Genomic DNA, 9,842 nt, shown 5'->3' on the forward strand with positions numbered 1-9,842 from the left:
CACTATGGCACAGAAAAAGAAATTAAGAATGTGGGAGATTAAACTTGCCCCAGGTCCTGCAGACTGAAATTCAGTACCAACTTGTCTGACATTCAAATCCATGCCCTTTCTATGTCTTTTCTGGAATCGAGCATGCAGGCTTGACTGTACTTCTTCTGTGATCCAGAAGAGCACGTAGATTCCCAGGAAGTAAGATAATAGGGAAAGAAAATTGCTCAGAGACTAAGAAGAGGTGGAGTTTAATTCCCAGAGCTGAACTGTCCCAGTGAAGTGACCTTGAGAGAGTTAACTACTCTTCCTGTGCAATGAGGCTGTTAGAGGAGAATTGCCTCCAAATCAAAATTGATTGGGTGTCACCTGGGTTCTAAGCCACACAACCTTAGATGACTCTTTCCTCATGTCTGGGTTTCCATGTCCACATGTGCACCATGGGAATGTGGAGCCCGGTGATCTCCAAACTATCTTGCCACCACAAATTCCATCAGTTCGAGCCCATAGCAACATACCTTTTTATAATAATTATTATTAATTATTAATTTGCTTCTCTCCACTGAGTTTAAATTTGACCTTCCTTATATATCCCTTCTATACATCCACCAGGCCACCAATTAATGAAGCAGTGAATCTTTTTCCATCCTTCAAAATAAACACAAGCATGTGACAAACCTGTTTACAGGCATTCAATCTGTTTGCTGGGCCACATTTTGAAAAATGTACTCTTCTTAAATTCCTGTTTATGAACACAGACACATACAGATGTGTCTTTCTCAAGCAGCAGGAGGTGTTGTTCATGGCCAACCTTTTTTGTAGCTGTCACCATGATGGCCTGTAAGAAACAGATGGGCTGATGGAGGGTACAAAATTGAACATTTTGTTTTCACTTTTTCAGTTAAAGGGGAAAAGCATCATTTAGGCCATCCTGTTGAGCTATATAGATCTTTTCCTGGTTGGTTTTCTGGTTGTAACAAGTATTGATGTTAAGGAAAGGAAGAGAGAGAGAAATGAGCAAGAGGAGGCTGAGAGCCAATGAGGAACATTTCCACTGAGCACTTGTGCCTTAGAGAGATCATAAAGTTTTAGTGTCTAATTCTCAACATTTTAAGTTTGGAAACTAGGTTTCCCCAGGTGATCAAATTCAAGAAGATAGGCTATTTCTAACCAAATACATAAGACCTTAGTAAAAATAGTGTTTTTGTCTACATATTTATTAATGCCTAGATGTGCTATGGATTCTAACAGGAAGTGGATATACAATGCTTAACAGGATGTACTCTTTGAACCCAAAAAGTTTGTAGGTTCATGAGGGGCACAGACAAGTAAATAGAAATACACAATGTAATGTGATGCATGCACATGCCTAGAAACAAGCAAGAAAGAGCCATGAGGAGTTCATTATGGCTAGAGTCTAGCATACACACTTAAATAATAAAATTATGTACAATAGTAGCCATTTAGGAAGGCAACAGATAGGATCCTGCTCACCTCTGTGTCCCTAACCCCTAGCAAGTGGCTGAAAATGGTGGAATCAGTGAGTTGGCTTGATGAAGGAGTTATATCTAAATTCTGCCTTCCTAAGATCATCTCCTACTCTCCCTGTGGACTTGCCCATTTTTCTCCTTTTCTCAGTAAATCTTTGGAGGATATCCATGGTTAGTTAACGTCCTTCTCCATTAGAGTGGATTTTCACATGAGAATTCTCGCTCAGAGCATGACTTTACTTCTAAACCCAGGAAACACGGACAGCCACCTGGTGTAGGGCTTTCTAGAATCTTACTGTAACTCCAATCTAAGATGTATAGAAACTAAAATTAATGTGTATATCTATCTATGTGCCAGAAGCCCTCATAGTGCATGTTTTATTCTTTCTTCTTTCATTTTTTCCTCCTTTGAGTACATATGTTTGAGGCTTGATCTAGCCCTTTATGTTAAAAAATATACCAGCTTTTATCCTATGTTGTTTTTCTGATTGATAAACTGTATTTGAAGATGAAGCCTCCCCCTCTGCTCCAAAGAACAAACATGGTGACTTTTTTGTGTTGTTGTTGGCTTCGGAGTGTGGCCCTCTCTTTCATCTCTTGACAAATCTCCACCATCTTTTTCTCTTCTCAATAGGTGAGAGGAGAGATTCTTACAGAGGGTCCCCATGGGGATCTGGAGGAGGCCAAACTTCACAAAGAGATCCAGAGCTCTGTGGGTTTAAAAGGGGAAGGACAGGAAGGCAAGCTCACATTTTTTTCCAGCCCTATTTTGTGTGCTAGAAATCATGCTAAGTTAAGCATTACCTGATCAATCCACCCAACAACCCCACAAAGTCAGTACTTTTGTTCCAGGCTTACCCCTGCAATAACTGAATCTGAACAGGTTTGGGTAACAGTCGAATGCCATGGCGAGGGCAGGGGGGCAGAGGGGGATTTGCACCAGGTAGCTCTCAAGCACCATTTCTGATCCCCTCTTGTTTCCACCACGGCCTCAGCGACCAGTCATACAGCAAGACAAACCAGCTTTCACATGGTGCAGATGGATAGTATCTCTATTGGGCCTAGAGCTGGGCATTTTGGTCTAGCCCAGACTTCTCTATGGTCTTGGGTGTCCTGCCTATGCAGCCTGGGTATGAGGCTATATAGCTAATCTTCAATGAGAGGCATGTCACCAGTGTATAAATGGGTTTTCCTTCTCCTTCTCCAAGTGGACAGTGTCAAGGATTATTTATTGTGCCTTCCTGGGAATCATGGTAGCACAATGATTTCCATGTTGGGAAAAGGTGGATCTGTAATCTGTAGGATGTCTTTCTACAGACAATAGTGTACATCCATCGTCTACAGTTGGCCTCACAACTGTAAGTCAATAGGTTGTTTTTCTTCCTGTCTTAGATACACAAATGCTAACAACTTTACCATTTTGATTCAGGAAAATACTTTTTCTTTGATTGATAAAAACATAAAATTTAAACAAGAGAGTTTGATTAATGTATTTCAATCCAATAAGCATTTGCTTTCATATGCAAAGTTCTGGGGCATAATAGCTGGAAGAATCACTACCATAACCCCACATGCAAAAACGACTTAAAATCTAGTTGCCTGCAAACATGTCACCTAATTTAACCCTGACACCTGCCTCAAGAGTTAGCCAATCAAAGTGTCATGTACATTGTGAAAAGAGAAAAATTGATGTGTACGGCAGGTGGAATTCAAATGGATAGATCCAGTCTGATATTTCCAGTGCTGCTCCAGACATCTAAAATGTTTAATTCTCCTGACAAACCGACTCTATAGTTGTTTTTACTATGCCCATTTTGTGGAAGAGAGAACTGAGTCTTGGTGAGATTCAAGGATTTGTCCAAGGTCACAGAACTAGAATAATCCCAGACTATCAGACTCTAATTGTAAGTGACTTTTTATGACAGTGGATGTCATCAAAATGATGAATCAAAATGGAAACAAAGAAAGCTGCCAGAGTCATCCACATGTTACTCAAAAGCCTAGCCTCTTTGTAAACAAAGGCCATCAGCCTCCTGCCCCACACCGGTCCTTCCCACTGTGGACAGACTGTCAGCCCTCTCCTTGCGGTACCCAGTATATTAAAACCTAGCTTATTGACATCACTGGAATCTGGCAGGCATTTATTCATCACTCAGTATCAATTCTGTTCTCTTTCTAAACAGCACAGAATCATTTTTAATATGAAAATATTGTATAATTCATAACAATTGGAAGGAGATGTCATCCTTTGCAGAACACTTTGCCTCTGCCTACTCTGGAAGGCAGAGAGATTATGGCAAGGTCAAAAGACCTCTTGTCTCGTGTCCATGGCCATCACTTAACCTCTGTGAGCTCCGGTTTCCTCCACAGGACAATGGAGATCCAGGACATTACACTGATACCTGGGGAAAGTGGCTTTGCCTCCCAGATGATCCTGAAAGTTCCCCCCAAGGTAAGATTTCTGTAGAGAAAGAGGAGGGAGATGGGGACTCTCACAGATATGTTCAACTCACTTAATAATGTGACCCAGCAACTCCTCTTCATGCCCAGCTGTTTGGGTAAGTTAAGGATCCAGGGCTGAGACCATGCATGTTTCCAGCAACTGCACAGAGCTCCCAGTGGCAGGAAAGTGCAAAGCTCCAGCTCAGTAACAATACTGTATTAGTCTTCTTAGCTGCCATAACAAAGCCCCTCAGACCAGATGGTTTAAACAACAGAAATGTGTTTCCTCACAGTTCTGGAGGCTGGGAATCTGAGATCAGGGTGTGAGCAGGGTTGGTTCCTTCTGAGGTCTCTCTCATTGGCACTAGATTGCCATCTCCCTGTGTCCTCACGTGATCATCCCTCTGTGCATTTCTGCGTCTTAACCCCCTTCTCTTATGAGGACAGGAGTCAGATGGAATCAGGGCCCGCCTGAATGACCTCATTTTACCTTAAGTACCTCTTGAAAGTCCCCATCTCCAAATACAGTCACATTCTGGGGTACTTCAGTATATGAATTTTTCAGGAGACGCAATTCAGTCCATAACAGATAGCGGACTACGTGACCTTGGAGGATTAACTTCCTGAGTCTTCATTTCTTCATCTGTAAAATGGCAATGAGATACTCATGAAGATTAGAAATAATATATTTGAGTAGACTTCTTTCTGTATAACTCAGGGTAGGCTAACTGATGGAACAATGCTGAGGTTCAGTGGATTAACACATTAAAAGTTTATTTCTCACTCATTTTCGAGGAGGAGAGGCTCTCCTGCAAGCAGTAACTCTGGAATTCAGGCTTTTATCCACGTCTTGTGACAGCTCTACCTTCAGGCAGTGGCCTCCAAGATGGCCCCAGAAGTGGATCAGAGCATGGGAATGTACCATGGAGCATTCCTCAAGGAAGCATTGGAAGCATTGACCCAAACTGGTTCATTCTCCTTGAGTCAAGGAGGCTGGAAAGAAAGTCCTTGAGAGTCCTCTTTCCAGCAACAAGTCTGCATTGTATAAAGGAGAACAGATATTTGGTAGCCAATAGATATCTGCATCAGCTGAGGCCTTCACAGGAAACAACGGATGGCCCATTCAGAATGGGTAATGCACAGAGCAGTTAGAAAAGAAACACTGTATAAAGAGGTAGGCAGGTTTTAAGAAAAGGACAAGGTCATGGACAATAGAGGGGGGAGAAATTGCCACCACTCTTATGCTTGAAGGACCAGAGAACAAGCGGATCTCAGGATTTCGAGGGAAGGGCAACAGGGTGGAGCTACTGTCTGACAAAAATAGGAGTTTCTGATCAAGGCAGCACAAGGTGGGGAAGCCAAGTGAAAGATACTGAAGCTAGGCCTCACTCCATGCAGACTCACACGACGCTTCATGCTGACCGAGCTGCCAAGAGGGCTCTATGTGCAGGGTGGCCTCAGGGCCCTGGGCAGATGGACACAAACGTGAAGCAGAGAGAAAGGGGGTAATAGGAGAAATGCATCACAGCATAAATGCTATCTTCTTAAAACAGAAAATAAAGTTAGACTGGAGGATTTTGAAGGCCTTCTGAGGCAGCTCGGTTAGTTTTAATTTTTTTTAATTTTTGTTTTTTTAATTTTTTTTTATACTCCTGCTACACTCTCCCTTATGGAAAGGCCAGGAGGCAGGCAGGTGAACAAAAGTATTGTCCTTCGTGGCACTGGTACCAAGTACCTGCTGGCTGGCACATGTTATTAGAGGACTCCAGGAGGCAAGGAGCTTCCCCATGGTTCATGAAATACTTCAGGTGAAGCATTATTATGGCCAATGCACAGAGGCTTCCATGGGCCCCAGATGGTCCCAACTGCACCCAGCACCAAAGTGCTTCCCAAGCAATTGAAAACTTCAACCCTGATGAGAGCAAGGAAGAGAACTCTTACAAAGCCACAGAATCCCCAAATGTTCCCAACACCTGTAGCCAGAAGGACTCAACAAAATTCCTAGCATATAGATAACTTGCTTTCAACTAGAATGCATTAGACACACATCCTTCAAACATTTGATACGTAAATATCTTTTCACCTCATAGTTTTTTCAAATAAGGAAGTAGAGGAGGTAAGAAGTTAAATCATCCCTTCTTAAGTTTCTGAGGTAGTTAGTGACAGAGCCAGGGTCCTCGTGTCCTAATGCAAGGACTTTGGTTTACTCTGTACATGCCCAACCCAACACACACACACACACCCACACACACATCCATATATACCCTCTATTACTCACACACGCCCACGTGGATGCTTACACACAGTGACCTCCAGCTGTCCAAAAGGTCACTTCCACCTAGTAACAGAGCAGTATCTAGTGCAGTTCCTGGTATACAGGGAGTGCTTAAAAATGCATTCTTTCCTTCATTACCTCCATGTACACATCTAGAGCTGAGCCCTCACAAATATATGCACATTCATGCACATGTGTACTTGGAGGCATGTGTGCTTGCATGTTCACATGCACAGGGACCTCCATCTGTGGAGGAATTACAGTCCCTTCCTGCTTCCTATCAAAGCCACATCCACCTGACAGCAGAGCAGGAGAGCAGAATGGAGGGTTATTGGCCTCTTCTTGCTTTAGGGTAAGGAGCAGGGAGGTGGGCCACGTATGCAGAGCCTCTATCTCTCTGTCTTTCTCTCTCTCTCTCTCTCTCTCTCTCTTTCTCTCTCCATTTTCCAGCAGGGAAACCTTACTTACCTCACTAGATTTTCTTGATGTTGTCAAAGCCTTCCCACCAGGTGAGGTGTCCAAGTCTGGAATCTAGAAGTCCATGCTCCCCAATTCTGAGGCCTAATCATGTGTTCTTACTGGGTGAACCCCATATATTAATATCCCTAGATCAGCCTCTGAACCAAGACTAACTAGTAAATAGATTTGGATATACCCGCCAACTCTGTGAAACTGGGGAGAAGCCAGGCTGGGAGGAGAACCCAAAGGCCCAGCTTCCTTGGAGGGTAACAGAGGGATGTGCCCTTTCTCTCTCTCTGCTTTTCTCACAACCCTCTCACCAGGTGGAATCAAGAAGACAGAAGGAGATTTAGGAAAAGAAGGAAACAATGCAAAGTCAGCAGCTGTCATCTTGGGGAATGCTGCAGTCCACGCAGAATATTGACGTGCATCTAGAGACCCTGGTTGGACTACAGTCAGATGTGTGATGTCTCTGTGTCCATCTTCAAGATGAGGAAGCCCCAGGTCAGAAAACCAGAACATCTTGCTTAAGGTTCCATAACAGGATCACACTCTGAACCTCAAGATTGAACTGAGCTTTCAGTGATTAGTTCTGCTCCTCCTTTTACTGCACAGTGACCGCATTCTCAATGTACCAGCCCCCTGTAGAAAGGAATGAGGGCCCTCAGCTATTGACAGAGCGTGGATAAGGACCACTGCTAGGGATTCGCTTCTTTAAAATCCAAATTGTCATTTCTTTGATGAGGAATTGGCCTGACAAAAATATATGTGCACCCTTTTGCTACTGTTGAGGGGAAAAGAAATTACAACAATTAAAGTGTCATGGATCAAATCTGACAGGAATGGTGACAAGAGTTACTTTTAGCTGCAAATGAAGAACACATGTAATTAAAAGTAAAGTAAGATCGATAAAGGTTACACAAACCCCAGCTGTAAGAGAGGCTCTGGTATTAAAAAAAGCAATTAGTAAATGAGCAAGCATGTTAATAAGGCAAATATTTATTTTTAGAAGATCCTGGACTTGATACACCTCAAGGTCAAAAGGATCCACGGTTGATTATGGAATAGAACCATGGACAAATGCATCCAGGGAGACAGCAGCATTTCTTCAACTAGTATCTAAAATCTGGATATAATAAGGTACAAATGGGCTCAAGCACAAAGAAAAATACAACAATTATGATGATAATATTAGTAATGATACTTGCATCCTTCTTTGTAATATGTAAAGCACCTTCACAGAAGAAGCCAGACCCAGCTCCCCCTTTGGGCTCCTCCCTCTTCCCACCTGGTCAGTAAATAATTATTTACTCTTCATGCCCTGCACTCTTTTTTTTTTTTTTTTCTTTTTTTTTTTTTTATTGGTGTTCAATTTACTAACATACGGAATAACACCCAGTGCCCGTCACCCATTCACTCCCACCCCCCGCCCTCCTCCCCTTCCACCACCCCCAGTTCGTTTCCCGGAGTTAGCAGTCTTTACATTCTGTCTCCCTTTCTGATATTTCCCACACATTTCTTCTCCCTTCCCTTATTTTCCCTTTCACTATTATTTATATTCCCCAAATGAATGAGAACATATAATGTTTGTCCTTCTCCGACTGACTTACTTCACTCAGCATAATACCCTCCAGTTCCATCCACGTTGAAGCAAATGGTGGGTATTTGTCATTTCTAATAGCTGAGTAATATTCCATTGTATACATAAACCACATCTTCTTTATCCATTCATCTTTCGTTGGACACCGAGGCTCCTTCCACAGTTTGGCTATCGTGGCCATTGCTGCTAGAAACATCGGGGTGCAGGTGTCCCGGCGTTTCATTGCATTTGTATCTTTGGGGTAAATCCCCAACAGTGCAATTGCTGGGTCGTAGGGCAGGTATATTTTTAACTGTTTGAGGAACCTCCACACAGTTTTCCAGAGTGGCTGCACCAGTTCACATTCCCACCAACAGTGTAGGAGGGTTCCCTTTTCTCCGCATCCTCTCCAACATTTGTTGTTTCCTGCCTTGTTAATTTTCCCCATTCTCACTGGTGTGAGGTGGTATCTCATTGTAGTTTTGATTTGTATTTCCCTGATGGCAAGTGATGCAGAGCATTTTCTCATATGCATGTTGGCCATGTCTATGTCTTCCTCTGTGAGATTTCTGTTCATGTCTTTTGCCCATTTCATGATTGGATTGTTTGTTTCTTTGGTGTTGAGTTTAATAAGTTCTTTATAGATCTTGGAAACTAGCCCTTTATCTGATATGTCATTTGCAAATATCTTCTCCCATTCTGTAGGTTGTCTTTGAGTTTTGTTGACTGTATCCTTTGCTGTGCAAAAGCTTCTTATCTTGATGAAGTCCCAATAGTTCATTTTTGCTTTTGTTTCTTTTGCCTTTGTGGATGTATCTTGCAAGAAGTTACTATGGCCGAGTTCAAAAAGGGTGTTGCCTGTGTTCTTCTCTAGGATTTTGATGGAATCTTGTCTCACATTTAGATCTTTCATCCATTTTGAGTTTATCTTTGTGTATGGTGAAAGAGAGTGGTCTAGTTTCATTCTTCTGCATGTGGATGTCCAATTTTCCCAGCACCATTTATTGAAGAGACTGTCTTTCTTCCAATGGATAGTCTTTCCTCCTTTATCGAATATTAGTTGCCCATAAAGTTCAGGGTCCACTTCTGGATTCTCTATTCTGTTCCACTGATCTATGTGTCTGTTTTTGTGCCAGTACCACACTGTCTTGATGACCACAGCTTTGTAGTACAACCTGAAATCTGGCATTGTGATGCCCCCAGATATGGTTTTCTTTTTTAAAATTCCCCTGGCTATTCGGGGTCTTTTCTGATTCCACACAAATCTTAAAATAATTTGTTCTAACTCTCTGAAGAAAGTCCATGGTATTTTGATAGGGATTGCATTAAACGTGTATATTGCCCTGGCTAACATTGACATTTTCACAATATTAATTCTGCCAATCCATGAGCATGGAATATTTTTCCATCTCTTTGTGTCTTCCTCAATTTCTTTCAGAAGTGTTCTATAGTTTTGAGGGTATAGATCCTTTACATCTTTGGTGAGGTTTATTCCTAGGTATCTTATGCTTTTGGGTGCAATTGTAAATGGGATTGACTCCTTAATTTCTCTTTCTTCAGTCTCATTGTTAGTGTATAGAAATGCCACTGACTTCTGGGCATTGATTTT

Source organism: Canis aureus, chromosome 2 (genome assembly GCF_053574225.1).
Source record: "Canis aureus isolate CA01 chromosome 2, VMU_Caureus_v.1.0, whole genome shotgun sequence".
Taxonomy (NCBI): domain Eukaryota; kingdom Metazoa; phylum Chordata; class Mammalia; order Carnivora; family Canidae; genus Canis; species Canis aureus.